At 45.6% G+C, this 27,850-nt stretch overlaps 1 non-coding gene and 2 pseudogenes across 1 annotated transcript; 1 reads left to right on the forward strand and 2 right to left on the reverse strand.

The window, feature by feature from the left end:
* Nucleotides 1–79: 79 nt before the first annotated feature.
* On the reverse strand, nucleotides 80–27,636 carry LOC144675636 (uncharacterized; annotated as a pseudogene).
* Nucleotides 8,195–8,365, reverse strand: LOC144675641 (U1 spliceosomal RNA). The gene has a single exon (XR_013575116.1). It is a non-coding gene; the product is annotated as a U1 spliceosomal RNA (small nuclear RNA).
* On the forward strand, nucleotides 19,686–20,628 carry LOC144675640 (uncharacterized; annotated as a pseudogene).
* Nucleotides 27,637–27,850: the final 214 nt, after the last annotated feature.

Consider the following 27,850-nt stretch of genomic DNA (forward strand, 5'->3'; position numbering starts at 1 on the left):
GCTTCCTTCATAAGAGTGAGCAATTTCTATAATATTCCATAAATTTCTGAAGATTTCATAAGTTTATTAGACGGCGATTTCTTAGTCCATCACTTGGATTGGACTTGTCTCCATTCCTGTGCCAAGGGGATTTCTGTACTAGACAGGAGGGGTAACATTTGGGGACTCTCGATTCTCCAAACCCCATTCCCCTTCTTTCTGGTGGATAATGGATGTGTCACTGTGCTTAATGTGCAAATCAGTAAGAATTGTCAGCAGGGATTAATCAGCACTTTCTAACTGGAGATGTTAATCAGTGGAACCTTTCAGACACTGAATTGTAGAGTTCGTACCAAAGATCAATTTAGGATTGAAGAAAAGTTCATAATCTTGATGTAAACTAATTTCTGATGAATGTCACAGAGTTGTGGGGAAAGATCAGACAGCGGTTCTTAAAGGGACACTGCCGTCCCAAGAACACAATCAGCTATAGATTCAGCATATTAAACTTCAACCCAGTTACAGGGATTATTAACAGCAGCAGAGACAAACCCCAGCTGTCAGAATGAACATGGTTCAATCCTGGATATGGTTAACAGCAGCAATAACATTAGAATCCAGTCCGTGCTGTCACTTGTGAAGTCGCTGATGCCTCACCAGGTGAGAGGAACAAGTGAATCCCTTCCCACAATGGGAGCAGGTGAATGGCCTCTCTCCTGTGTGAACTTGCAGGTGCAGACTGAGATTACTTGAATGCCTGAAACTCTTTCCACAGGAAGTGCAGCTGAATGGTTTCTCCTCAGTGTGAATTCGCTAGTGTGACACCAGGTTGGATGAATTAATAAATCCCTTCCCACACACAGAGCAGATGAATGGCCTCTCCCCAGTGTGAACTCGCTGGTATAATGCTAGGTTGGCTGACTCAGTGAATCCCTTCCCACACACGGAGCAGATGAATGGCCTCTCCCCAGTGTGAACTCGCTGGTGTGAGATGAGGATGGTTGAAAGACTGAAAGTCTTTCCACAATAAGAGCAAATGAATGGCTTTTCCTCACTGTGAACATGCTGGTGCCTCAGAAGGTTGGAAGAATTAATAAATTTCTACCCACACACGGAGCAGGTGAAAGGCCTCTCCCCGGTATGAACTCACTGGTGTAATGCTAGGCTGTATGACTGAGTGAATCCCTTCCCACACTCAGAGCAGGTGAATGGTCTCTCCCCAGTGTGAGTGCGTCGATGAGTTTCCAGCTTGGAGGGGGTAGTGAATGCCTGCCCACAGTCCCCACATTTCCATGGTTTCTCCGTGGTATTCAATGATCAGATGAAGCCTTTTTCACAGACAGAACAGTTCCTCCCCACTGTAAATGATGCAATTTTTTTTTCGGCTGTGTAACCGGTTAAAGCTCTTTCCACAGTCAGTGCGCTGGAACACTCTCACTAGTGTGTGCGTGTCTCGGTGTTTTTCCAGTCACACTGATGTTTGAAACCTTTTCCCACGGACAAACATTTCTCCTTACAGATTCAAGGGCTGATGATATTCAGGTCCTGATGAATCCAGTGACTGTCAGATCTTGATGTGATGTTCGATTCAAGTTACGTGTCTACAAATTCTCCCCATGTAATATCATGTAAAAGGGGTTTACACAAGTCATCTCTGTCAGTACAGGATAGAAATTCAGAACAGACAATTCTAGTTTCAATAGAACATTTTTTCCCTCTCTTATTCCTCAAAGCTGCAGATCCCCATCCCACACATTCTCCCTGGGCTGAAATCCAGACAAAGTGTTGGATAATTCTTTCTGTATCCTTTTAACAAGTTTGTACAACTAGAGAGAACAATATGTTTGATAATTCACTTTATTCATTACTCGTGTTAAAATATTAATCTGAAACAGCCTGACCAACCATACAGAATAAAACATGAGCCTTGTGTCCAGAACTTACTGTGTCGAGATTTAATGAGCAATCGTGAAGGTGGTTTCTCCACCCCTTGTGGCTGCATCTTCAGTTCCCTCAGCCCCAAGCTCTGCAATTCCCTCCCTACATCTCTCCGTCTCGACCTCACTTTCCTCCTTTAAGGCACTTTTTAAAACTGCCCTCTTTGACCAAGCTTTTGGTCACCTGCCCTCATATCTCCTCATGTGTCTCGGTGTCACACTTTGTTTTATAATTTTCCTGTGAAATGCACTGGGATGGTTTCTGATGCTAAAGGCTCTATATAAATAGAAGTTGTTGTTGTTGACTGTAACCCTGACCTCCTGATTTACAACAACCCATTGACTTCACAACAAACTCTCTCTCTGATTTTTTGCCTCCTGCTGGTTTGCGGCCTCTATAAAGATGCCGGCCGTAAACTCAGGCCTGTCGCCGGGAGAAGCCGCAGCTGTTTCCCCCGCTCGATACAAACGCGGGACCAGAAGCTTCTTATTCAGATTTGGGGCCTACAGGCCTCACTCCAGCTACAGCATCAGCACTGCGCATGCTTCAACTCACAAAGCCCGGTGATTGATGGCAGGTCCGGACCAATAGGAAGAGGGGGCGGTCTGGAGGACCGAGCAGTAGCGACAGGTCCCCCAACCAATCGGAGTGAATGAGGGGCGGGGCTGAGCCCGGATCTCCCTCATTGGCTGAAACTCTGCATCATTTTGAAAGCTGATTTGTCACAAATTCCAGCGGGAAACTGGACTTTTTCTTCGCGGTGACAGGCCCGGGGGCAGCGGGCTCACTGGCCGCCATCATGCGAGTGGGAGTCAGGGAGGCGGGGCTTCCTCCCCGGTGACAGGTCCGGGTTACCCGGGCAACCGGCCGCCGCCATCTTGAGCTGAGGGTTTTCCATCCGGGTCTTGAGTGAAGGAATGGACAATGAGCTGGAGTCAGTTTGAAAACTGTTCAGAGGAAGGTCTGAAATCACTCAGAGCAGGTGAACGGCCTCCCCCCAGTGTGAACTCGCTGGTGTCCCAAAAGCGTGCATATCTGATTGAATCTCTTCCCACAGTCGGAGCAGGTGAACAGCCTCTCCCCAGTGTGAATTCTTTGATGCGTCAGCACGTAGGATGACCGAGTGAATCTCTTCCCACACTTGGAGCAGGTGAATGGCCTCTCCCCAGTGTGAACCCGCTCATGTACAGTGAGGTCAGATGATTGGCTGAATCCAATGCAACAGTGAGAGTATCTGAATGGTCTCTTGCCAGTGTGAACACGTTGATGGGACAACAGTTCCCTGGAACTTATACAGCACTTCCCGCAATCTGGACATTTAAAAGGTCTCTTGCCAGTGTGAACTCGCTGGTGCCTCAGCTGGTTTGATGAGTAAGAAAAGTCCTTCCCACACTTGGAGCAGGTGAACGGCCTCTTCCCAGTGTGAACTCATTGATGTGTCAGCAGGTGGGATGATTGAGTGAATCCCTTCCCACACTCAGAGCAGGTGAATGGCCTCTCCCCAGTGTGAATTCGCTGGTGTGTTAGAAGGTAAGATGAGGTAGTAAATCCCTTCCCACACTCTGAACAGGTGAATGGCCTTTCCCCAGTGTGAATGCGCTGATGTACCCTGAGGTCAGATGATCGTCTGAACCCAATCCCACAGTGAGAGCACTTGAACGGTGTCACATCAGTGTGAACACGTTGGTGAGACATCAGTTCCCCAGAGCTTTTGTAGTGCTTCCTGCAGTCTGGGCATTGAAAAGGTCTCTCATCAGTGTGAACTCGCTAGTGTCTCAGCAGGTTGGATGAATGAGCAAATCCCTTCCCACCCTTGGAGCAGGTGAACGGCTTTTCTCCGGTGTGAATGCGCTGGTGTGTCAGAAGGTGGGATGAGGTAATGAATCTCTTCCCACAGTCAGTGCAGGTGAATGGCCTCTCCCCGTTGTGACGACCCTGATGAATTTCTACCTTGAATGGATAATTGTATCCCTTCCCACAGTCCCCAAATCTGCACGGCTTCTCCCCATTCTGACTGCATTTATGTTCTGACAGGCTGGATGAATGGCTGAAGTCTTGTTCACACACAGAGCACATGCACGGTTTCCCCCCATTGTGAACAGTGCTTTTTCCTTCCATGTTCAAAATCTGATGATATTCAGGTTATGATAAATTTTGTGATTGAGGCAGATCTTGATATGATGTGTTTGTGTTTCTCGACTGCAAATCCTTCGACTTCAAATATCCTGTGAATTTGATTTAAAACAGAAAAAATGGAGTGAGAGAGAATCCCAGAAAAGCAAAGGCAGGTTGTGATACTGAGCTGAATTAACCTGGTAATTTGTGGGGCTGGCACTAGGGAAAAGTGACAACGAAAGTTATCAAATTGTCATAAAAACACAATCGGTTCACTAATGTCCTTCAGGGAAAAGAATCAGTCTGTGTCTACACAAGGCTCCAGCATCTATAGAAGGAAAGGGAGAGGTGGGAGAGGCAGTGGGTGATGGAGAGGAATTTTATATATTTACAACTCGACAAGAACTTTGACAGAATCTCACAAACCCTCAACCTCCAGCACCTCGAAGGACCAGGATAGCAGGATTATGAAAATGCTATCACCTCCAAATTCCTCTGCAAGTCACACACCAATGTCTTAGGCTGAGATGATTGGCCTCCAACAACCACAAGCACCTTCCTTAGTATTGGCCATGATTCCAGCCAGATTCCCCCCTCCCAATTCCCATTGATTTCAATTTTACTCGGGCTCCTTGATGCCACACTGGGCCAAGGTAAGTCACTTTCAAATCATCTCTGGAATTTAGCTCTTTTGTTGAGGTCATTAGCAAGTAAGGGGCCAGAATCAGAGGTATGCAGAGTGCCTAATGTCATGGAATGGCACAGCATGGAAGGAGGCCATTCTGCCCATCATGGCCACACTGGATCTTTGAAAGAGCTGTGCACTTTAACACCACAATCTTGCCCTTTCCCAACAGCCCTGCAATTTTTTTCCAATTTGAGTATTTATCCCATTTGAAAGGTATTACTGAATTTGCTTCCACCACCCTATTAGGCAGTGCATTCTGGAGCATAACAAATCACTGCATTATCTCCCTCATGTCACCTCTGGTTCTGCTGCCAATTACCTTCAATCTGTGTTATCTGCTCACTGACCCGTCTCACACTGGAAAGTGCTTCTCCTTATTTAGAGGGTATAGGGCTTGAGGAGGTCACAGAGATAGGGAGGGGTGACTCCATGGAGGGAATTGAACAAAAGGATTAGAATTTTAAAGGCTGAAGTCGCCAGACATCTCCCCCAGTACAGAATGTGGATCACTAATTGCATGAAGGATGTTTCTTTAACTCATAAATGTGCAGAAATCTGAATGATTGTCTCTCTAAATATCACAAATGGTTGCATGATCAATGAGGAATTAATCTATATCTTTAACTAACAACAACATGGAACGAGGGAAATGAATGACCTTTAAACACCTGCTCAACTTGGCACAGAAGCATCTGAAACAAAGGCCAGGAACTCCAGGAAGATGGTGGCGTATTGATAATGTCACTGAACTTATAATGCTAAAGCTAATGCTCTGGGGAGATTGGTTCAAATCTCATCAGCACAGCTGGTGCAATTTAACTCCCTTTAATAAAATCTGGAATATAAGGCTGATGTCAGTAACAGTGACCAGATCATTGCAAAATCAATCTGGTTCACTAATGTCCTTTAGAGAAGGAAACCTGTCATCCTTACCTGTTGTGGCCCACATGTGACCCTAAGTTCACAGAAACGTGGTTAACTCCTAACTGCTGCTGCAATGGCCGAGCAAGTCACTCAATTCAAGGCAATTAAGATGGGCAACAAACGCTGGCCTTGCCAGTGATGCCCACACCCCATGAAATAAATAAAAATACTGATAAATGTTAAATAATGTTGTTGATAAAAGAGATACTCCTTTAATTTTTCAGAGATGAATGATTCCCCAGGGGTTCACTCTGACTCTTCTGACTGACTGACTCAGGGTCCAGTCCTCAATCCCCCCGATTGATGACTGAACTCGCTGCTCCCTTTGCTCCTCCGACCTCTGAGCTCCTCTTGCTGTTGTTTCCCAGGACAGTCAATGCCCGCTCTCCGACATGACCCTGTCAGATGGAGTTCAGGGGCGCAGAGGGAGAAAAGAAAATGAGGCGGTGAATCTGAGTTGGGAGAAACAAGGAGAGAAACAGGATTCAATGGAGAAACTGAGCGGGGGGCGAGCGCAGCCTCAGGAGCAGCGAGTGCGGCTCTCAGAGGCCGAATGAGAGCGGCCGGGCCCGGCGGCCGTGCGGTGATCTCCCCGGGCTGGGGGTCGGAGGTCGGGGCTGCCCATTAAAGCGATGCTGCAGCGCCTCCCCCCATCCTCGCCGCCGCTTCCCGGTTTCTTCTCCCGTTTCCACCAAGTCCGACTCACAACAAAGGAGCCGCCCGGGGCTGACCCGGGGGAGCACGCGCACTCTCAGCGCCTGGGGAAAGGCGTGAGTTGGATAGAGCGTTTTCTGGGGCGCGGGGGATTATGGGAGCTGTGGCTGCCATTAGGAACATGGTCCAGTGCAGTAACCAGTAGACCGGGTATAGTGTCTTATAAAAAAGGACATGATCTAGTGTATTATAATCAAGAAGAAGGTCTAGGGCAGTAAGCAGTAGACTGGGTCTCGTGTATTATAAACAGGGTCATGGTTTAATGTAGTATAAGCAGGGATAGGGTCTAGCGCAGTAATCAGTAAACCAGGTCTAATGTATTATAAACAGGGACAGGGTCCAGTGCCGTAATCAGTAAACTGGGTCTAATGTGTTATGAACAGGGGTAAGGTCCCGTGCAATAATCAGTAGACCGAGTATCATGTATTATAAATGTACTTACAAGGCCAGTATTTGATGCCGATCTAGAACAGGGCCTAGTGTGATATAGGTAGATATCATTAGAAACATGATCTATTACAGTAATAATTGAGACACTGTCTAATGAAATATAAACCGAAACAAGATCTATTACAGTAATAACTGAGACAGGGCCTAGTACCCTAGTAACTGTATGACTCTCAATGAATTTTTATTTTGAAACCTGCAATGTGAAGATCCAGACTGGGACAAGGACTCTTCCTCTTCAGGACCTTCCTCCAGAGGGGACAGACTGAGACCTTCTCCAAGGCCGCGCCCCATGAGCCCACGTGAGTTTGTGTCTGTTTCTTACCCTGAGATTTAATTGCCTGGTTTTCGGTGGCTCTGGTTAACCAGTTCCTGTTAGGCTGTGGGCCTGGAGTTTCAAAAAGATAGCCCTGGGGTTAAAGTAGCCCGGCCTTGCAATCTAAAACATACATGTTAGCCTCCGGTGTGTGAGGAACTGGAGCCCCACAAGAGAAAGTGAGAAGTTCTAATGTGAAGCTGTCTAAAGTCTTGTTATAATTCAGGGATAATGCATGTGTTTTAGGCTGTGTGATCATCCTGTTGGTCATTTTCTATTCATTTTACGGAGGTTTTGGGTTTAGATTTCTTTCTGTCTCTCTCCAGCTTTCTTTCTCCGTTTATTTCTTCGCTTTGCGCTATTGAAGTCTTGAAGAAATAATGGCAAGTGAATGGAAAGCCTGTTTATGAGATAAACCCACAGCAGGGGAAGTGAGCTGCAGAAGGGGCAGGGAAAGACTTTACACATGGGGAGAGGGGGGCAGGAGTTTGAGAAGGTAGGAATCATAGAGGGGGCTGTTGAAGGGGGAGATTATACAGAGGGGGTGGGAGGCTGCTGTTGATTTCGGAGGGGGGTAATTAGAATGTACATGGGGACAGGGTACTTGCACATGTTTGAAATAGTGAGGGTTCGCAGCTGCATGTTTTAAATGGTGAATGTAAATGAATGAATAGCTGACTGATGATGTACCGAAGTCCAGAGAGATACGGGGTGGGTTGGGAGGTGGAGGGTGGTGCTGGAAGGAGTGCAGGGACTGTTTTGATGGTGGGTTGGGTATTATTTGGGGGTTTGAGAGAGAATATCGGAGTGGGAAAATGCGGGGTTAAAAATGGCGCGTGGAATTTGGCGGCCACAACAGAAATGGCAGCGATAAAATGATGCGGAGATGGAATAATCGCCTGCTGATAATCGCAGGGAGGAAAAGAATGGGGGTTGGATAGTTGCGGGAGGGAAAACAAAAGAGTCTAGATTTCGAAAGAGTATTTTGTGGCCCAAATTGTTTACATTGGATAAGATATAACAAAGAACCTCATTAAACAAATATGTTGAAGTCTATTTTTTGAATTGTAAACCAGGGGAGAGCGCGAACGCAGTCCCCCACTACCACAAATTTTGCAGTCGAGTATCCCGCATTTGGGGACATCGCAGGCATCAGCACACCCGAAGTGCAATGGGATAGCCTCGTCCTGGGAGAACAAGGATCAGCTGTGGCTCAGTCCATAGCACCCTCGCCTTTGAATCAGAAGGTTGTGGGTTCATGTCCCACTCCCGGAAACCAAGAACTGTGATTGTACTCAAAAGAGTTGCAATCCGTGACTGTTGATAACTCGTCCTGGGAGAACAACCTGGATTTGTAACTCTTTCGAGTTATCAACAGTCACAGATTGTAACTCTTTTTCGAGTACAATCACAGTTCTTGGTTTCCGGGAGTGGGACATGAACCCACAACCCTCTGATTCAAAGGCGAGGGTGCTATGAACTGAGCCACAGCTGACACCTCGAACAACCTGCATGATCATTGTTTGCTCCCCTGCCAGGTAAGTATGCCATAACCTTTCACACGCTGCCAGCCGGCATCAAGCACTACCTCTCATAGTCACATACACTCATTTTTAAAAATCATAACGTCACCCTGTTCATATTTTTCCACTAAACAGCTCAGTTTTTATCATGTATTGTAGAACATGCTTAACTATCCCTCTAGATGGAGAAAAGGTAGCTGATATACTGTCCTCCGTTGATATTTGCATAATGCCTTAAAAAGAGACTAACCGCCTTCCTGGGCCACTGGCTGCAATATGGGTGTTCTCCAATTAGTGGCGCTGTTCCCTCAATATAAGACACTCGTTCGGCCTCAGCTGGAATATTGTCTCCAGTTCTGGGCGTTACGCTGTACCTTGTGTGTCCTGCCATCCAGTCATAATTAGCAGATTCTTTTAGATAATATCACCACCTTCAACACCTCTTTGTTCTTTTGTCTGTGACATCTTTTGATTATCTGCTCCTATCACTGCTTGCTTGTCCCTACAACCACCACCCCCCCACCCCCCAACCACTTCTCTCCCCCCACCCCACCCCCAACTTAAACCAGCTTATATTTCACCCCTCTCCTATTTTTACTTAGTTCTGTTGAAGGGTCATGAGGACTCGAAACTTTGTTCTTCTCCGCCGATGCTGCCAGACCTGCTGAGTTTTTCCAGGTAATTCTGTTTTTGTTTTGAGTTATGAAGATAGTTTGGAGAGGTTGGGACTGTTCTTCTGGAGATGAGAAGGTGAAGAGGAGATTTGATTGAAGTGTTCAAAATCACGCGGGGGTTCGATAGAGTAAATAGGGAGAAACTCATCGAGGGAATGAGAGGGCACAGATTTAAAGTGATTTGTAAAAGAAGTTACGGGGAGAAGGCGGGAGAATGGGGTTGAGAAACTTATCAGCCATGATTGAATGGCGGAGCAGACTCGATGGGCCGAACGGCCTAATTTCTGCTCCTATGTCTTATGGTCTAAGTAAATGTGATGTGAAAAAAAACTTTCTCACACAGCGACTGGTTCGAGTCGGGAATGCACTGCCTGGAGGTGTGGTGGAGGCAGGTTCAACTGAGGCATTCAAGAGGGCAATAGATGATTATTTATATAGAAACAATGTGCAGGGTTACAGGGAAAAGGCAGGAGAGTGGCACCAAGTTACAATGCTCAGAGAGCCGGTGCAGACACGATGGGCCAAATGGCCTCCTTCTGCATCGTAACAATTCCGTGAACTGAGGCAGAGTAATGTGTAATATAAAGAGAGACATGGTCGAGTTTGGTAATAATCAGATAGGGTCTAGTGCAGTAATATCTTGAATATAGCCGATTGTAATATAAGGAGAGATATGGTGCAATGCAGTAATAACTGAGGTAGATCTTAGTATGTTATAAATAGAGGCATTGGCTTAGTGCAGGAATCTGAGACAGTGTCTTCAGTAATGTAATCAGAGATACATTCTACTTTAACATAAATACCCATACAGTCTATTTTAATATAAACAGTGACTCAATCTGTACTTTTGGGAGGTTTTAATTCCTCATTTATCAACAGAAGCAGACATAGTAACAAAGTTCAATTGTGAAACAACTTTATGGAGACAAAATCAGGACAAGTTTATCAAGTTTCATGTAAACTACAGCAACAAGCTCTGGCAGTTATTTACAGTTTAATGTGGGTTATTCTACCTGTGTCAAATCTGTTTCTTCTCTGTTTCTCCTTCTCTTGGCTGCTGGTCTTGGTTTCTTCTCCTCCGCATGGCCTTGCTCAGGAGGATCTCTTTCTTGTTGCCTCTTATCCAATTAACCTCTGCCCCATCCCAATCAATATTCATCCCTGTGGTGATCATGCCCTGAGAATGTTTCTCTTAACCAATCAGGTATAGTTCATGTCAGCAATGTTAGCCTTAGTTAATCACCTAAATTTTCGTATTCACAGTTCATGTCAGGAATGTTAGCCTTGGTTAATCATGTAATGTTCCATGTATTCACTGTGGTTCAATTTCCTCGTACCTGCAGGCTGCTACATCCTGTTGCCATTTATCTCAGAGAGGCCCCTACATTCCTGCCTTTGGCTCACACAAACAATCTTCAAGAACTTTAGCTTTTAGCTGCAGTAAGTGTTTTAAAGATTGTCATTATTTCCCAGAATCTTTCTCCCTTGGAATTAATTTATATTATGCCCTATTTATCCATTTTCCTTCCTCACTATAACACAAAAGGGGTTTTAACAGAGTTCAGTGTTAATAATTTTACACCATCTTCTATTGAAGACCTCTGGTTATTCTCTTTCCCACGAGAGAAAACGTTCTCTCTGTTTCCTCTCTATCGAAATCTTTCACAATTTTAAAGACCTCTATTAGGTAACCCTTCAGCCTGCTATTTTTCAGAGAGAAGAGACTCAGTCTGTCAATCCTTTCCTCCTATGTATTTCTGGTATCATCCTTGTAAATCATCTCTGCTCCCTCTCCAGTGTCTCTCTATTTGTTTTATAAAATGGTGACCAGAGCTGTACTCATTACTCTCAGTGTGGTCTGACCAGGGTTCCAGGCAGCTTTAGCAGAACTTCCCCACATTCCAATTCCATTCCTCAAGAAATAAAACCTAGTGCTCGATTTGCTCATTTTATGGCCTTGCTCTGAATGATACAATTATACTCAGAGATCTCTTTGTTCCTCTTTTCCACCCAGGCTCACACCTTCCAAGTAATAAATGACCTCCTCATTCTTCTGACCAAAACCTACTACCTCACATTTATCTGTGTTCAACTTCATTTTCCGCTTCTCCCCAGTTTCCCTACCCACTATCCGAAAAGTCGCTGGAGAACACATCCCCGCTATACTGCCTGCCCTGCAGTGATTCCACGCTCTAACAACTGTTAATTAGCTGGAGACGGGACTCCCGCCCCTCACTCGGGAGGAAGTCCCACCACAGAGACCAATCTGTGGCCAGCAGCTCTACTGAGCCTGCAGCGTATGAAGCTGCAGTGGACAAGGTTGGGACTGCATGCAGTTCCCAGAGCCGAAGTCCCAGGAGTCCGGGACCAGGTAAATGTGGGGATCTCAGGGTGTGGAGGGGAAGTTCAGACCAAGGGGAGCTGAGGGGGGAGGGTGCTTGTGTTGGTATAGAAGCCAGTGGGGGAGGGAGGCCCCACGGAGTCAGACCTTTTGAGGGGGCAGCCAATGTTAGAAGGGGGCTGCTGATGGAGGTGACCCCCTGCAAATTCCCACCCAAGAACGGAAAATGGTTCCTTTTCATGCTTGCCCCTCACCCCCGAACTCCGCCCACCAGCCTGATAATTGAGGCTGTGCAGGAAAAGGCTCTCAAATGGTCAATAATTGGCCATTTAAAGGTCTCAATCGATGTAAGGGCAGGCAGGTCAGCCTGGGCCTCGCTGGTCCAAGTGTAAAATTGTGGAGAGGTCAGATTGGGCGAGAGGTCAGATTGGGCGAGAGCCCAGTGGTAAGACTATCTGAGAAACATGATGGTCACTCCTGACTACAAACCCATCGGCGGAGGGATGTAAAATTCTGTCCAGGGAATATTGCTGAAAAAGGAGACATGCTGTTGAAGCTTTTCGTCTTCTGCTCATCAGGACAGATTTGCAAGAAAACCAATAGTAAAGGGAATTTATACTGCATGAGCAGTGAGTGCTGAGGTTGGCAAGTGGACTCTGATTGGTAGAGGCATTGCCATGGAGAATGCAGCAGCGAATCGTTTACTGCACAGCTTTTGCTTAAATACGAACCAGGTAGGTCATTATGCCCCCCCAGACCCGAATATAAAACAGTGAACATTATCCCCCATACCCGAATATAAAACAGTGAACATTATCCCCCAGACCCGAATATAAAACAGTGAACATTATCCCCGCCCAGACCTGAATATAAAACAGTGAACATTATCCCCCATACCCGAATATAAAACTGTGAACATTATTCCCTAGACCCGAATATAAAACAGTGAACATTGCCCACTGGTCGGGAGCTGTCTTGATGGATTGAGACTGCAAAATTCCAATATTCCAGATGTGTCTATTCCAGGAACCAGGTTTAAGGGAAAGATCATTAGAGACCAGGGACACCCCCTTCATACTGGGCTCATGTGAGAAACTGCACTAATGAGGTTCAGGAATGATGAACACGATGGGCCAAATGGCCTCCTTCTGTGCTCTGTGATCCTTGTGTACATTTAAAGTGAGTGGTAATGACCTGGAACCCACTTCCTATGAGTGTGCTTGAAGCAGAGGTGATGGAATGATTTCTAATGGAAATTGGATGGGCACGTCAGGGAAATGAATCTGGAGCACTACAGGGATAGGACTGGGCAATGGGACTGACAGGTTTTCTCTACAGAGAGCCAGCATGGACTCGATGGGCTGAATGGCCCCATTGCCTACACTAATGACTCAATGATCTAACGAGAGAGATTTCAGCTGCTCCAGTCTTTCCAACTAACTGAAGTCCCTCATTCCTGGTAGCAATATCGTAAATCCTCGCTCCAGACTCCCTAAGAACTTCGCAAATTTCCTTGAATGTGGAGCCCATATGTAGGGCATTCTAGAGGGATAGAATAAAAAACACGGAGTTTATGTTCAGAAGCATGGTTCGATTACACTGGGAGGATGGTCAACATTTGTGATCTCCATTTCGAGAAAGGAAATAAGGCACTGGAGGATGGGAAACAAAGATTCACAAGAATAATACCTGAACTGAGAGCATTTACCCCTCATGAAAGGCTGGGGCGCTATTCTCTAGAAAAGAGAAGACTGAAGGGTGACCTGATGGAAGTCTTTAAGATTATAAAGGGGTTCAATAATTCAATAGGGATTTCATGAGAAACATCTTCATCCAGCAACTGGTGAGAATGTGGAGCTCATTACCACAGCGAGTGGTTGAGGTGAATAGTATGAATACTTTTAAGGTGAAGCTAGATACATACATTAGGGAGAAAGGAATAGAAGGATATGCTGATGAGGGGAGATGAGGGTGGGTGGAGGCTCATGTGAAGCATAAATACTGACATAGACAATTGTGCTGACTGGCCTGGCCCCGTGCTGTGGACTCAATGGAATAGAGACAAATGTATTTATTTTAGATCTAACTGTAGTGGTTGGAAAAACACTCTTTACTATTCAGGGTGAAATGTGTATACATCATCAGCTTCTGTAGATCATTTCAGTGGAAATGTGCACTCCCAGGCTCAAAGAGCATCAGCCCAGTGGAAGCAAAGTTGTGAGACCGGCCAGTCCAGCAGAAAGAAACCCTCCGACCCTCCCACTTCACCAACTGTCAGAATGAATATTGTTCAGTCCTGGATTAACAGCAGCAACAACAGCAGAATCCAACCCCTGTATTCACTCGTGAACTCGCTGGTGTCTCAGTAAGTGTGATGAACGAGTGAATCCCTTCTCACACACGGAGCAAGTGAACGGCCTTTCCCCAGTGTGAATTCGCTGGTGTGCCCGCAGGTTGGAGGACTGAATACATTCCTTCCCACACTCAGGGCAGGCAAATGGTTTCTCCCTGGTGTGAACTCACTGGTGTGCCCGCAGGCTGGAGGACTGAATAAATTCCTTCCCACACTCAGGGCAGGCAAATGGTTTCTCCCTGGTGTGAACTCACTGGTGTGCCCGCAGGTTGGAAGACTGAGTGAATCCCTTCCCGCACTCAGAGCAGATGAACGGCCTCTCCCCGGTGTGAACGCGCTGGTGTGTCCAAAGGTTGGATGACGTTGTAAACCTCTTTGCACAGTAAGAGCAGCTGAATTGTCTCTCCTCAGTGTGAATGCGTTGGTGTGTCCAAAGGTTGGATGACGTTGTAAACCTCTTTGCACAGTAAGAGCAGCTGAATGGTCTCTCCTCAGTGTGAATGCGTTGGTGGACCCTTAGATCTGCCGTACTTTTGAAGCCACTCAAACAGTCAGAGCATTTAAAGGGTCTCTCATCGGTGTGAGTGATGTGGTGTGCCATCAGGCTGGATGACTGAGTGAATCGCTTCCCACACTCAGAGCAGGTGAACGGCCTCTCCCCAGTGTGAACTCGCTGGTGCTTCTGCAGGGTGGATGACTGAGTGAATCCCTTCCCACATTCAGAGCAGGTGAACGGCCTCTCCCCAGTGTGACTGCGTAGATGAATCTCCAGCTGTGATGGGGTTTTGCATCCCTTCCCACAGTCTCCACATTTCCATGGTTTCTCCATGGTGTCTCTCCAGATTCGACAATGAGTTGAAGTCTCGTCCCCTCACAGATAATGTGACAGACAACAGTCTCTCACTGCTGTGAATGGTGCGATGTTTGTTCAGATTGTATAACTGGTTAAGTCTCTTTCCACAGTCAGTACACTGGAACACATTCAGTCAGGCGTGTGTGTCTCGGTGCTTTTCCAGTCACACTGATATGTAAAACCTTTTGAAGCAGACAGAACAGACAAACATTTCTCCTTCCAGATTCAAAGGCCAGTGTTTTTCACATCCCAATGAATCAAGTGACTTTGTTAGGTTACGATGTGATGTTTTGAGATTTCTGTCTGCAAATCCTCTCCTTCTAAAATATTGTAAAAAGAATTTACAAAACCCATCATTGTCAGTATAGGACAAAAATTCAGAACAGCCAATTCTAGTTGCTTTGGCTTATTCTTTCCTCTCTTGATATACAAGGGAAACGGAGCTCTACAGAGAGTCAGCATGGACGCAACTTGCTGAATGGACAACTTCTGTGCCTTAATGACTGGAAATATATACAGTACTATATAGGAAAACTAGAAATAATAATAAATGTACTTTATTAAAGAACCATAAAAATGTAGCATTTACTATATTAATACTAGACATACACAATCTATATCCAAGAAATAGAGTCATAGGGTTTTACAGCACGGAAAGAGGCCCTTCAGCCTATCGTGTCTGTGCCGGTCATCAAGCCTCTATCTACTCTAATCCTATTTTCCAGCACTTGGCCTGTAACCATATGTGCTATGGCATTTCAAGCGTTCATCTAAATACTTCTTACATGTTGTGATGGTTCCTGCCTCTACCACCCTCTCAGGCAGTGAGTTCCAAAAACCCCCCACCCTCTGGGTGAAAAAAGCTTTCCTCAAATCACTTCCAAACTTCCTGCTCCTTACCTTAAATCTATGCCCCCTGGTTACTGACCCCTCCACTAAGGGGAAAGGTTTCTTCCTATCTACACTATCTGTGCCCCTCATAATCTTGTACACCTCAATCAGGTCCCCCCTCAGCCTTCTCTGCTCTAAGGAAAACAACCCCAGCCTATCTACCCCTTTTTGATCCCCTTTTTTTTACTATCACTTTTATTTCTTAATTTTTATTTGTTTATTTAGATATCTTTTTTCCCACTTATTTTCATTACTATTATTTTTAAAATTTATTTCCATTTTTATTTATTGTTTTATCCCCAGCTTTTAGCCTTTTTGATCTTTTTTCCCACCACCGTCCCCTCCCTCCACCCCACCCACACTAGGGCCATCTGTCACTTTCAAGAGTGCTTACCCTGGTCTTGCCATTATCACATTCTGCTTTCCATGCTTCATGTCTCCATTAGCACCTCCTTTAGCCAGTACCACCGCTATTAACAGCCCTTTGACCTTTTGTTTATGACACCTTTCGCAATCTCTCCTTTGCCTCCACCTATCGCTGGCTTTCTATCCAGCTTCACCTGTTACACCTCCTTTAAACAGTATATATTTCACCACATTTCTACTTCCCTTTAGCTCTGGAGAAGAGTCATACGGACTCGAAACATTAACTCTGTCTTTTTCTCCACAGATGCTGCCAAACCTGCTGAGTTTATCCAGCATTTTTTGTTTTTGTTCCAGCCTATCTAGTGTCTCTTCACAGCTGAAATGCTCCAGTCCAGGCAACACCCTGGCAAATCCCCTCTGCACCCTCTCAAGCGCAATCACATCCTTCCTACAGTGTGGTGACCAGGACCATAAGACCATAATACATAGGAGCAGAAATTAGGCCATTCGGCCCATCAAGTCTGCTCCGCCATTCAAGCATGGCTAATAAGTTTCTCAACCCCATTCTCCCGCCTTCTCCCCGTAACCTTTGATCCCCTTACCAATCAAGAACCTATCTATCTTGGTCTTAAATACACTCAATGACCTGGCCTCCACAGCCTTCTCTGGCAATGAAGCAGCCTTCTTTAGTAACTCTCTGGCTAAAGAAGTTTCTCCTCATCTCTGTTCTAGAAGGTCTTCCTTTCCTCTGAGGTTGTGCCCTCGGGTCCTAGTCTCTCCTACTAATGGAAACATCTTCCCCACGTCCACTCTATCCAGGCCTTTCAGTATTCTGTAAGTTTCAATCAGATCCCCCCTCATCCTTCTAAACTCCATCGAGGAAAGACCCAGAGTCCTCAAACGTTCCTTATATGTTAAGCCTTTCATTCCTGGGATCATTCTCGTGAACCTCCTCTGGACCCTCTCCAGGGCCAGAACATCCTTCCTGAGATACGGGGCCCAAAATTGCTCACAATATTCTAAATGTGGTCTGACCAGAGCCTTATAAAGCCTCAGCAGCACATCCCTGCTTTTATATTCTAGTCCTCTCGAAATAAATGCCAACATTGAATTTGCCTTCCGAACTACCGACTCAACCTGCAAGTTAACCTTAAGAGAATCCTGGACTAGGACTCCCAAGTCCCTTTGCACTCCAGATTTCTGAATTCTCTCCCCATTTAGAAAATAGTCTATGCCTCTATTCCTTCCTACCAAAGTGCATGACCTCATACTTCCCCACGTTGTATTCCATCTGCCACTTCTTTGCACATTCTCCTAACCTGTCCAAATCCTTCTGCAGCCTCCCTGCCTCCTCAATACTACCTGTCCCTCCACCTATCTTTGTATCATCTGCAAACTTAGCCAGGATGCCCTCAGTTCCTTCATCTAGATCATTAATGTATAAAGTGAAAAGTTGTGGTCCCAACACTGACCCCTGCGGAACTCCACTAGTCACCGGCTGCCATCCTGAGAAGGACCCCCTTATCCCCACTCGCTGCCTCTTGCCAGACAGCCAATCTTCTATCCATGCTAGTACCTTGCCTCTAACACCATGGGCTCTTATCTTTCTGAGCAGCCTCCTGTGCGGCACCTTGTCAAAGGCCTTCTGGAAGTCCAAGTAGACAACATCCATTGGCTCTCCTTTGTCTAACCTACTCGTTACCTCCTCAAAGAATTCTAACAGATTTGTCAGGCATGACCTCCCCTTGATGAAACCATGCTGATTTTGCACACAGTACTCCAGATATGGCCGAACTAACACTTTATACATCTCCACCATAACCTCCCTGCTCTTGTATTCAGTGCCTTGTTGAATAAAGGCAAGTATCCCATATGCCTTCTTAACCACTACCTGTCCTGCTGCCATCAAGGATTGATGGACATGCACGCCAAAGTCTTTCTGATCCTCTACTTCCTCGGGTCCTTCCACTCTTGTGTACTCCCTTGCCTTGTCGTCCTCCCAAAATGCAACACCTCACGCTTTAACGTCCTACCTTACTAGCTTGTAGTCTTAAATGTCAGCCATCTCCTGGGGAAATCACCCCTTTAATTGTGAACATTAGGAAAGAGACCAACCTTTCAACCAGACAAATTAATGTGTCAAGTTGAGGGAACAAAGAATGGCAATGACTTTAAGAGAAAGAGACCTGGGCCAACCTTTCCAGAGTCTGCACTCTCCCTGGATTCACTTCCTCTCCCTTCAGTTCCTGCAAGTCCATAATTAAACCCCAGAATTAAAAAACAAATAGAAGTAAAAACATTGATTTCCTCACAGATGTTGCCCAGAGGAGGAACTTTTGGTTTGAAGCTGATTGTCCACCTTTCGCATTGTGACGTCCACAATGGAACGTTCACCGAATCAGCCAATAGGAATCCCTCTGTTCCGCGGTGACGTCCTCGGGTTCCGGTCTGCAGGCCAGGCGCGCGGACACTGGAGCCCCGCCCCCACCCGTTTTGCCCCCTCCCCCTGCACCTCCTCGAGACAAGGTTTCCAGGTCAAAACAAAAACAGAATTACCTGGAAAAACTCAGCAGGTCTGGCAGCATCGGTGGAGACAAAAAGAGTCGACGTTTCGGGTTTTGTTTTTATCTCAAGGTTTCCAGGTCACCGGCTGACGGCTCCGGCCAGAGGGAGAAGTCACTCGGCGAACTCCCCATCCCCCCCACTGTCTATGGCGGTTGGCTGGTTCAAAAAGAGATCGAGCGACCGCTGGCGGCAACTGCACTGCGCCTGCTCCGGACAGCAGCGCTTTCTGCGCTTGCGCTGCCAGCTGAGGGAGTGGGGGAGGGGAGTTTACAATATGTCTTCCCCTCATTTTCTTCCAAGTCCTGTAGTTTGATTTTAAACAGCACAACATTTGTTTTTAGCTTCACACACTCTAAAAATAGAGGCCGAGTTTCCTCAATTTCTCCTCATAAGAAAATCCCACCTTGCAGGCATTAATCTGGTGAACCCTTGCTAAACTTCCCCTGTGACAAGTATATTCTCCCTTAGGTAAGGAGACCAAAACTGTACTAAACACTCCAGCTAATGGAGGGAGTGTGTGTGGGGGCAGCTACTTACAGCGCTTGGGGAGTAAGAAAGGAAATAATGTTCCAGAGAAATTAAGAACAGGTAATTCTAGTTTCTATCCTGGACTGAGAGCGCTGACTTTTATCAACTCCTTTGAGAGGATATTAGAAGAGGAGGATTTACAGAGATGAAAATCGAACCAGACATCAAGTGAAGAATTAGCAGTCACTCAATTATTGCGCGACCTGAACATCATCGGCCTTTGAATCTTGAAGGAGAAAATTTTGTCTGTTCTGTGCGCTTCAGAAGATTTTAAAATCAGTGTGACTGAGAAAGGACGAAGACACACACCCGAGTGAGAGTGTTCCAGTGCACTGACTGTGGCAAGAGCTTTAACCAGTTACACAGTCTGTAAGAACATCACTATTTACAGCTGGGAGAGACGTACATGTGCTATATGTGGACGCCTCAGCTGATCAACGAACCTGAAGAGAGACTAGGAGGCCCAGACCATGGAAAAACCATGGAAGTGTGGGGACTGTGTGAATGGATTCAGATCCCCATCTCAGCTGGAAATTCATCAACGCAGCCACACTGGAGAGAGACCATTCACCTGCTGTGAGTGTGGGAAGGGGTTCACTCATTCATCTCACCTGCTCAGACACCAGCGAATTCACACCAGGGAGAGGCCGTTCACCTGCTCTGAGTGTGGAAAGGCATTCACTACTTCATCCGACCTGCTGACACACCAGCGAATTCATACCGGAGAGAGGCCATTCACCTGTTCTGATTGTGGGAAGGGATTTAATCGGTTATCTCACTTACAGGCACACCAGCGCGTTCACACTGGGGAGAAGCCGTTCACCTGCTCTGATCGTGGAAAGGGATTCTCTCACTCCTCCAACCTGCGGATACACCAGCGAGTTCACACTGGGGAGAGGCCGTTCAGCTGCTCCGAGTGTGGTAAGGCATTCATTGATTCATCAAGTCTGCGGATACACCTACGAGTTCACACCAGGGAGAGGCCATTCACCTGCTCGGAGCGTGGGAAGGGATTCAGTCGGTCGTCCTTCCTGAAGGCACACCAGCGGATTCACACCAGGGAGTGGCCACCCACTTGCTCTGAGTGTGGGAAAGCATTCATTGATTCATCCAGCCTGCTGAGACACCAGCATCTTCACACTGGATAGAGACCGTTCACCTGCTCTGAGTGTGGGAAGAAATTCAGTCGATCAACCTACCTTCAGAAACATCAGCGAGTTCACAAGTGATAACAGGGGTTGGATTCTGCTGTTATTGCTGCCGTCAGTCACATCCCGGAGAGAACCATGTTCATTCTGACGATTGATGAATTGGGAGGGCCGGAGTGTTTCTTTCTGCTGGACTGGCCGGTCTCATGACTTTGCTTCCAGTGGGCTGATGCTCTTTTAGCCTGGGAGTGCAGGTTTCCACTGAACTGACCCACAAAAGCTGATGTAGAACGTCTATTTTATCCTGGTCAGTAAATAGTGGTTTTTCTACCACTACAGATAGGTCTCAAATAAATACATTTGTCTCTGTTCCATTGGGTCTACAGCACAGGGCTTGGCCAGCATTTATTGCCCATCCCTAATTGCCCTTGTTCAGAGGACATTTAAGAGTCAACCACATTGCTGTGGGTCTGGAGTCACACGTAGACCAGGTAAGGACAGCAGATTTCCTTTCCTAAGGGACATTAGTGAACCAGATGTTGTCATCATCACACTTTTAATTCCTGATTTTTGTTTGATTTAATTTTCACCATCTGCTGTGTTGGGATTCAAACCCAGGTCCCCAGACCCTGGGTGTCTGGAATACTAGTCCAGTGACAATACCACTATGCTCCACTCGAGCCTCCACCCATCCTTATCTTAACCTGCAATAATCTTGTTCACCTCTATCAAAACTCCCCTCAGCCTCCTTTACTCCAAGAAGAACAATCCCAGCTTCTCCAACTTAAACTTGTAAAAATCCTTCATCCCTGGAACTATTCTGGTAAATCTCCTCTACACCCTCTCAAGGACCCTCACATCCTCTTAAAGTGTAGTGACCAGAACCGGACTCAGGACTCTCATAGTGGCCTCACCAGAGCTTTATAAACTATTGGCATAACTTCCCCACTTTTGTTCTCAATACCTCTGTTTCTGAAGCCCAAGATCCCATATACTCAAAACAGGAATATCAAACCTTTTTACTTGAACATTAAAAGCATTTGAACAACATTCTTGAAATGGCTAAAGAAGATTTTGACCAATGAAGGAACGAGCTGTTGCCACAAAAAGAAGCCTTTCTGAACTTCTTGTCTCAAAAAGAGAATCCGAAATGTTTGAGTCTGGGAAATGAACTGAAAAATGAAGTTCCACCTCCAACTGAACAAGAAGAAGACACTTTAAATGTGGAATTGACTGGGGTATTCCTTTTGGATTTAAACAATGGAGAAACTACAGACATGGAAGAAAATAAAGCTCAAAGGGCGAACTCTGAACAAACGTATTTTCAAACTGAAATTGAAAATACACATATGAACAGCAATGAGGGCTCTCCTCTTGCAGAAGGAACTTTGGACTATAATTATTGTAAGAAGAAAACTTTCAGAAAACACTGCAAGCTGTAATGTTTCACATCTTCAGTGGAATGTGATTCCTGGACATGGAATTCAGCAATGTGCTGTTATCAAGATAGACTTGTGAATTTGAAGTGGACATTGGAGAGATTATTATGTGTATTGCATGTTATAAGATAGTTAAACATAGGAAAACATAGGATTCAGGAACAGGAGTCAGCCACTTGGCCCCTCGAGCCTGCTCCGCCATTCGATAAGATCATGCCTGTTGTTAAGATGTACAGCAGGTTGTAAGTTGTAATATTGTAAATAGGATATTACGAGGGTGAGACATTTTCATTTCTTCCTGGGGAAGGTGTTGTGAATATCTAGTTTCATAATTCATGTTTTAGAAATATAACTTTTAGTTTAGGAATTGGATTTTTTTTTAAATGTACGATAATTGGAAAACCTGGGCTGAGAATCTGACAAAAACACCCTAAGGGAATTCACAATCACAAGGTGTGGCCCATGTTGATTTAATAAGCCAAAGCTCGAAGGGTAAGAACTGTAAAACGGCAGGTGGGCTCTTTTAGCTGGAGACATTGAGTCTGACAATTATTGTCCTGACAATTTCTGGTGATAGACTATCCATCAATATTCATTACAAGCCTACCGACTCCCACAGCTACCTCGACTAAAGCTCCTCACACCCCGCTTCCTGTAAGGACTCCATCCCATTCTCTCAGTTCCTTTCCCTCCGTCGCATCGGTTCTGATGATGCCACTTTCCAAAACAGTTCCTCTGACATGTCTTCCTTCTTCCTTAACTGAGGTTTTCCACCCATGGTGGTTGACAGGGCCCTCAACTGTGTCTGGCCCATCTCCCGTGCATCCGCCCTCACACCTTCCTCTCCCTCCCAGAACCATGATAGGGTCCCCCTTGTCCTCATTTATCACCCCACCAGCCTCTGCATTCAAAGGATCATCCTCTGCCATTTCCGCCAACTCCAGCATGATGTCACCACAAAACACATCTTCCCTTCACCCTCCCCCACCGGCGGCTTTCCGCAGGGATTGTACCCTCCGGGAACTCTCCGGTTCCACTCCTCCATCATCTCCTACACCTCAGCCCCCTCCCACGGCACCTTCCCATGCAACCTTAGAAGGTGCGACACCTGCCCTTTTGCTTCCCCCCTCCTCACTGTCCAAGGGCCCAAACACTCCTTTCAAGTGAAGCAGTGCTTCACTTGCACTTCCCTAAATTTAGTCTGCTGCATTCGCTGCTCCCAAAGCGCTCTCCTCTACATTGGAGAGACCAAACGCAGACTGGGTGACCGCTTTGCAGACCACCTTCAGTCTGTCCGCAAGCATGACCCAGACCTCCCTGTCGCTTGTCATTTCAACACACCACCCTGTTCTCATGCCCACATGTCTGTCCTTGGCATGCTGCAATGTTCCAGTGTAGCTCAGTGCAAACTGGAGGAACAGCACCTCATCTTCCGACTAGGCACTTTACAGTCTTCTGGACTTAATATTGAGTTCAACAATTTCAGATCATGAGCTCTCTCCTCCATCCCCACCCACTTTCCGATCCCCATTTTTCCAATAATTTATAATTTTTTTACAAATATATTTTTCTTTTCCCACCTATTTTTAAATTTATTTCGATCTATTGTTTCACCTCCACCTTTTAGCCCATTTAGACCCCTTCACCCCACCCCACCCCCACTAGGGCCATCTGCTGCTAGCTTGTCCTGCTTTCTACCCTTAATATGTGCATTAGCACATTCCTTAGATAATATCACCACCGTCAATGCCCCTTTGTCTATGACATCTTTGGCAGTCTCTTCTTGGCGTCCACCTATCACTGCCCCCCTATTGAGCTCTACCTGTCCCACCCCCCTCTACCAGCTTATATTTCACCTCATTTCTATATTTCTTAGTTTGATGAAGGGTCATACAGACTCGAAATGTCAACTGTATCCCTCTCCGCAGATGCTGTCAGACCTGCTGAGCTTTTCCAGGTATTTTTGTTTTTGTTCTAGATTTCCAGCATCCGCAGTATTTTGTTTTTATCTTAATTATTATCCTGTCTTTGTTAGAGAGGTGAATTCTTTATGCAGACCTCAGGGAAAAAAGCTTTGGTTTTGAAGCTAAAAGTTAATTAATTTAAATATCAATTGGACATCCCAACTGGTCTCTGTTACCATGGGGATAAGTGATTCATGGTGGAGCCTTGGTTGGAATTCCGCGTGTTTCTCACAGAAAGCAGGCAGTCTGCAGTTCGCTTGGAAGCAGCCAGCTGTGGGACCAGGAGCTGTGAACCAGCTGGAAACCTATAGGGCCATTAGGAACTAGGGGTGTTCCTAATGTTTAAATCCCTCAGCAAAAAGGCGGTGAATCCCACGCTTGGACTGAGGAGTCCACAGTTTTGAGGTCTTAAAGGAAAGTTGGAGGGTTGTTTAGCCAAAAGCTAATGGAAGGACCACCATAAAATCTTGGAACTTGGAGAACAGCTGGAATACTGAGGAGAATTAAAGAGAATTCTGGAGAGCTTTGACATATCTTTGGGATGGTCCCAGGAACAGAAGTGAATGAACCTTCAAAATATCGTTAAATATAAATGAATTCATGTGTTAGGGGTGGGGGGGAAGTTAAAAAAGTAGAACTGGGTTAATAGTATAAGTCTTTATTAACTATCGTGTTAAGTTCATTGTGCTGGTTTTTAATTTTCTTTTCTCTTATATTCATAGTAAAGTTTGTTTTCGTTTAAAAATATGGAATCTTGTGGCGTAATTCTTTCAGTTAATCACTGGGTATTCGAATTTCTCTTTAAAAGTTAATGGTCTCGACTGGGATCCTAACAATAGCCACAAACAATATTTTGAAACAGAAAGAATATGATTTTCCTTATTTTGTACAAAGCATTACATGATGAGACACCCATAGCTAGGATTCCCAATAATTTCTGAGTTCAAGCACTTCTTTTCATGAAATAATCTGATAATTGATGACTAAAATTGGAACTAATTGTTGTGCTTTCTAAAGCAGGAGGGCTATCGCCCAGCACAGAGGGTAATTTGGGATTTCTCCCATAGACCAATTGATAGGGACTATACCCTCCAACCATCTGAAGTGAATTCTTTACATGAATCATCCATGCCAGTGCAGTGGTCAACTTGCAGTTTGGCTGATCAGCTAAGATTTTATGCATTTCATTGATCACCGCGTGATTCCTTTCACAGAGTCCATTGCTGAAAGGACTTTCAGCTGTGATGTTCATGAACATAATGTTCATGTTTTCACACACGTCTCTAAACTCACTAGCAAATTCCCCTCCATTATCAGTCAGAAACTTAGCTGGTGCCCCAGGTCTAGTCCCTATCCATTTCTCCATGACTTGGTCTATAATCACCCTTTTGTCCTTGCCATGTATTATGAGAGAAAGACTAAATTGAGTTACTATGTCCATAAAGTGTAGAGTGAAAATATTTCTGACTTTGTCCCATACCTTTAGATCCATGGCAACTAACTTGTTCAAGTCATGTGCCAAGGCAAGGTTTACAATAGGATGTGACGGTGTCCTCCGATACTTTTTACAGATTTCACACCTTGCATTAATCTCTTCTATGAGCCTCGTATACTCTTCATCAACCACCCTGCAGGAGTTTTAATCTTTGAGAAGAAGGGTGAGCAAACTGTCTTTGTAGCTTTAAGACAATTTGCTTTTCTTCTCGCTGATTCTTATCACTTGATTCCATTAATCCTTCTCAAACACTCTGATTCGAAACAGCAGGTATTGTTAAAGGGATACGATAATGTCCTGATTGAGTAAACTGCAGACTCACTGACTTTCCAAAAACAGTTGTGTTATCTTGATTCATGTCCAGTTGCAATTGTGCCTTTTATCTAAGGTTTACTCAACAGTGAGGGGATCTCACAAAAGACTGCACCAGTCCTGATAAAGTGGCTGAATCCAGATATTTTGCATGGAATCACCACTCTTTTTAGTGGCTTCAATGTGTGACATCACTCAAACCTAAACAAGTTGAACCCTCCTTAACCTTGTGCCTATCTTCACCATGAGGTGAATCTGGGTAACATCTTCACCAATCTGATCCACATACTGTCGAGGTGCAGCCACTATCTAACACAGCACAGTTGAAAGTGTCTGTGAACAATATACTCATCAATGGACCAAAACTCTATGTGATGAGTACAATTCCTTCAGAGTGATAATTGTCATGATCTTCAGCCTCAGAATTCTCTGTGTCACGAGTCACTTTGAAGACCCTGATTTTCCACTTTGGGCAGTTTGGCTCATAATCATATTTTGAGTTAGTCCTGAAACACTTGTTAATTGTTCCCATTCACCTATTAGTGCTGTTCCAAACCAGATCTGCTAAAGGTGCTTTCATCCTCATTCAAAACCTGTCAAAGTCCGATTATGCTCACAGGCTTTCTTGTAAATCTCATCAATGAACCCGAATAGAAGATCCAAACATTCATCGATATCCAACTGACAGGCATCCAGCTCACAAAATACTTCTGTTCTGATTTTACTTTTGTTAGGAAGTGACAGTGCCAAGGACAGACCGTGTTCCCTCCTTGGTTGGGACATAACCCGTGTCCACATATCCACTTCATTCTTCCACTGGTCGTATGGCTCAGACTCCAAGAACAGAGGCTGGGTATCAAACCCTGACAATTGCTTTCAGCCATTTCTCACAAAAATTACTGGGACTGTAAGCTTTTGTCCAAAATTTTATTTCCGTTTAGTTTCCATTCTTCGCCATTAGGCAAGCAATCTGTTACCATGACAGCCTTATGGTGAAGAAAGAAACTGGAGCCAATCTTTTCTTGGTATAGACTTATTCACAGAGTGAAACTTTAGTTATATAGCTCCTGACTCCACTCCATGCCAGTAAGTTTCTTTTTATTTGTGCTCAAGTAACCATCCAAGCAATTCCCTTCACCTATGTATATGTAACCACAGCTGATACAATTAACACCCACAGTCAGAGCTTCGAAAGGGTCTCTAATCAGTGTGACTGCAATGGTGTCTCAGCAGGTTGGATGACTCCGTGAATCCTTTCGCACACTCAGAGCAAGTGAACGGTCTCTCTCCTCTGTGTGAATTCGGCGGTGCTTCCGCAGGCTGGATGTATCAGCAAATTCCTTCTCACACTCAGAACAGGTGAAAGGCCTCTCCCCAGTGTGAACACGCTGGTGTCTCAGCTGGTTGGATCCTTTCCCACGCAGAGAGCAGGAGAATGGCCTCTCCCCGGTGTGAACTCGCCGGTGCTTCCATAGGCTGGATGAATTTGGGAATCCCTTCCCGCAGTCAGAGCAGGAGAATGGCCTCTCTCCAGTATGAACATGTCGGTGTGCCCGCAGGCTGGTTGACCGAGTGAATCCCTTCCCACACACGGAGCAAGTGAATGGTCTCTCTCCGGTGTGCGCTATCTGGTGCCGCAGAAGGTTGGTTAACCGAGTGAATCCCTTCTCACACACGGGGCAAGTGAATGGCCTCTCCCCAGTGTGAACAACACTGTGGTTCTGCAGGGTGGATGATTCACTGAATCCCTTCCCACAGACGGAGCAGATGAACGGCCTCTCCCCAGTGTGAACGCGTTGGTGCAACCGCAGGTGTGATGACTGAGTGAATCCCTTGCCACACACGGAGCAGGTGAACGGCCTCTCCCCGGTGTGAACTCGCTTGTGTGTAACCAGATGTGATGCGTGATTGAATCCCTTGCCACACTGAGAGCAGGTGAATGGCCTCTCCCCCGTGTGAATGCGTCGATGAATTTCAAGTGCAGATGGGGAACGGAATCTCTTCCCACAGTCCTCACATTTCCACAGTTTCTCTATGGTGCAGGTGTCCTTGTGTCTCTGCATGTTCGCCAATCAGCTGAAGCCTCATCTGTACACAAAATATGTGTACGTCCTCTCTCCGCTGTGAATGGTGCAATGTTTTTTCAGGCTGTGTAACTGGTTAGATCTCTCCCAACAGTCAGTCCACTGAAACACTCACACTCAGGGGTGCGTGTCTCTGTGTTTTTCCATTCACATTGATGTTTAAAAATGTCAGAAAGAGGCAGAGCATCGATGA

Source organism: Cetorhinus maximus, unplaced genomic scaffold, assembly GCF_964194155.1.
Source record: "Cetorhinus maximus unplaced genomic scaffold, sCetMax3.hap1.1 HAP1_SCAFFOLD_1067, whole genome shotgun sequence".
In the NCBI taxonomy this organism is placed as follows: Eukaryota; Metazoa; Chordata; class Chondrichthyes; order Lamniformes; family Cetorhinidae; genus Cetorhinus; species Cetorhinus maximus.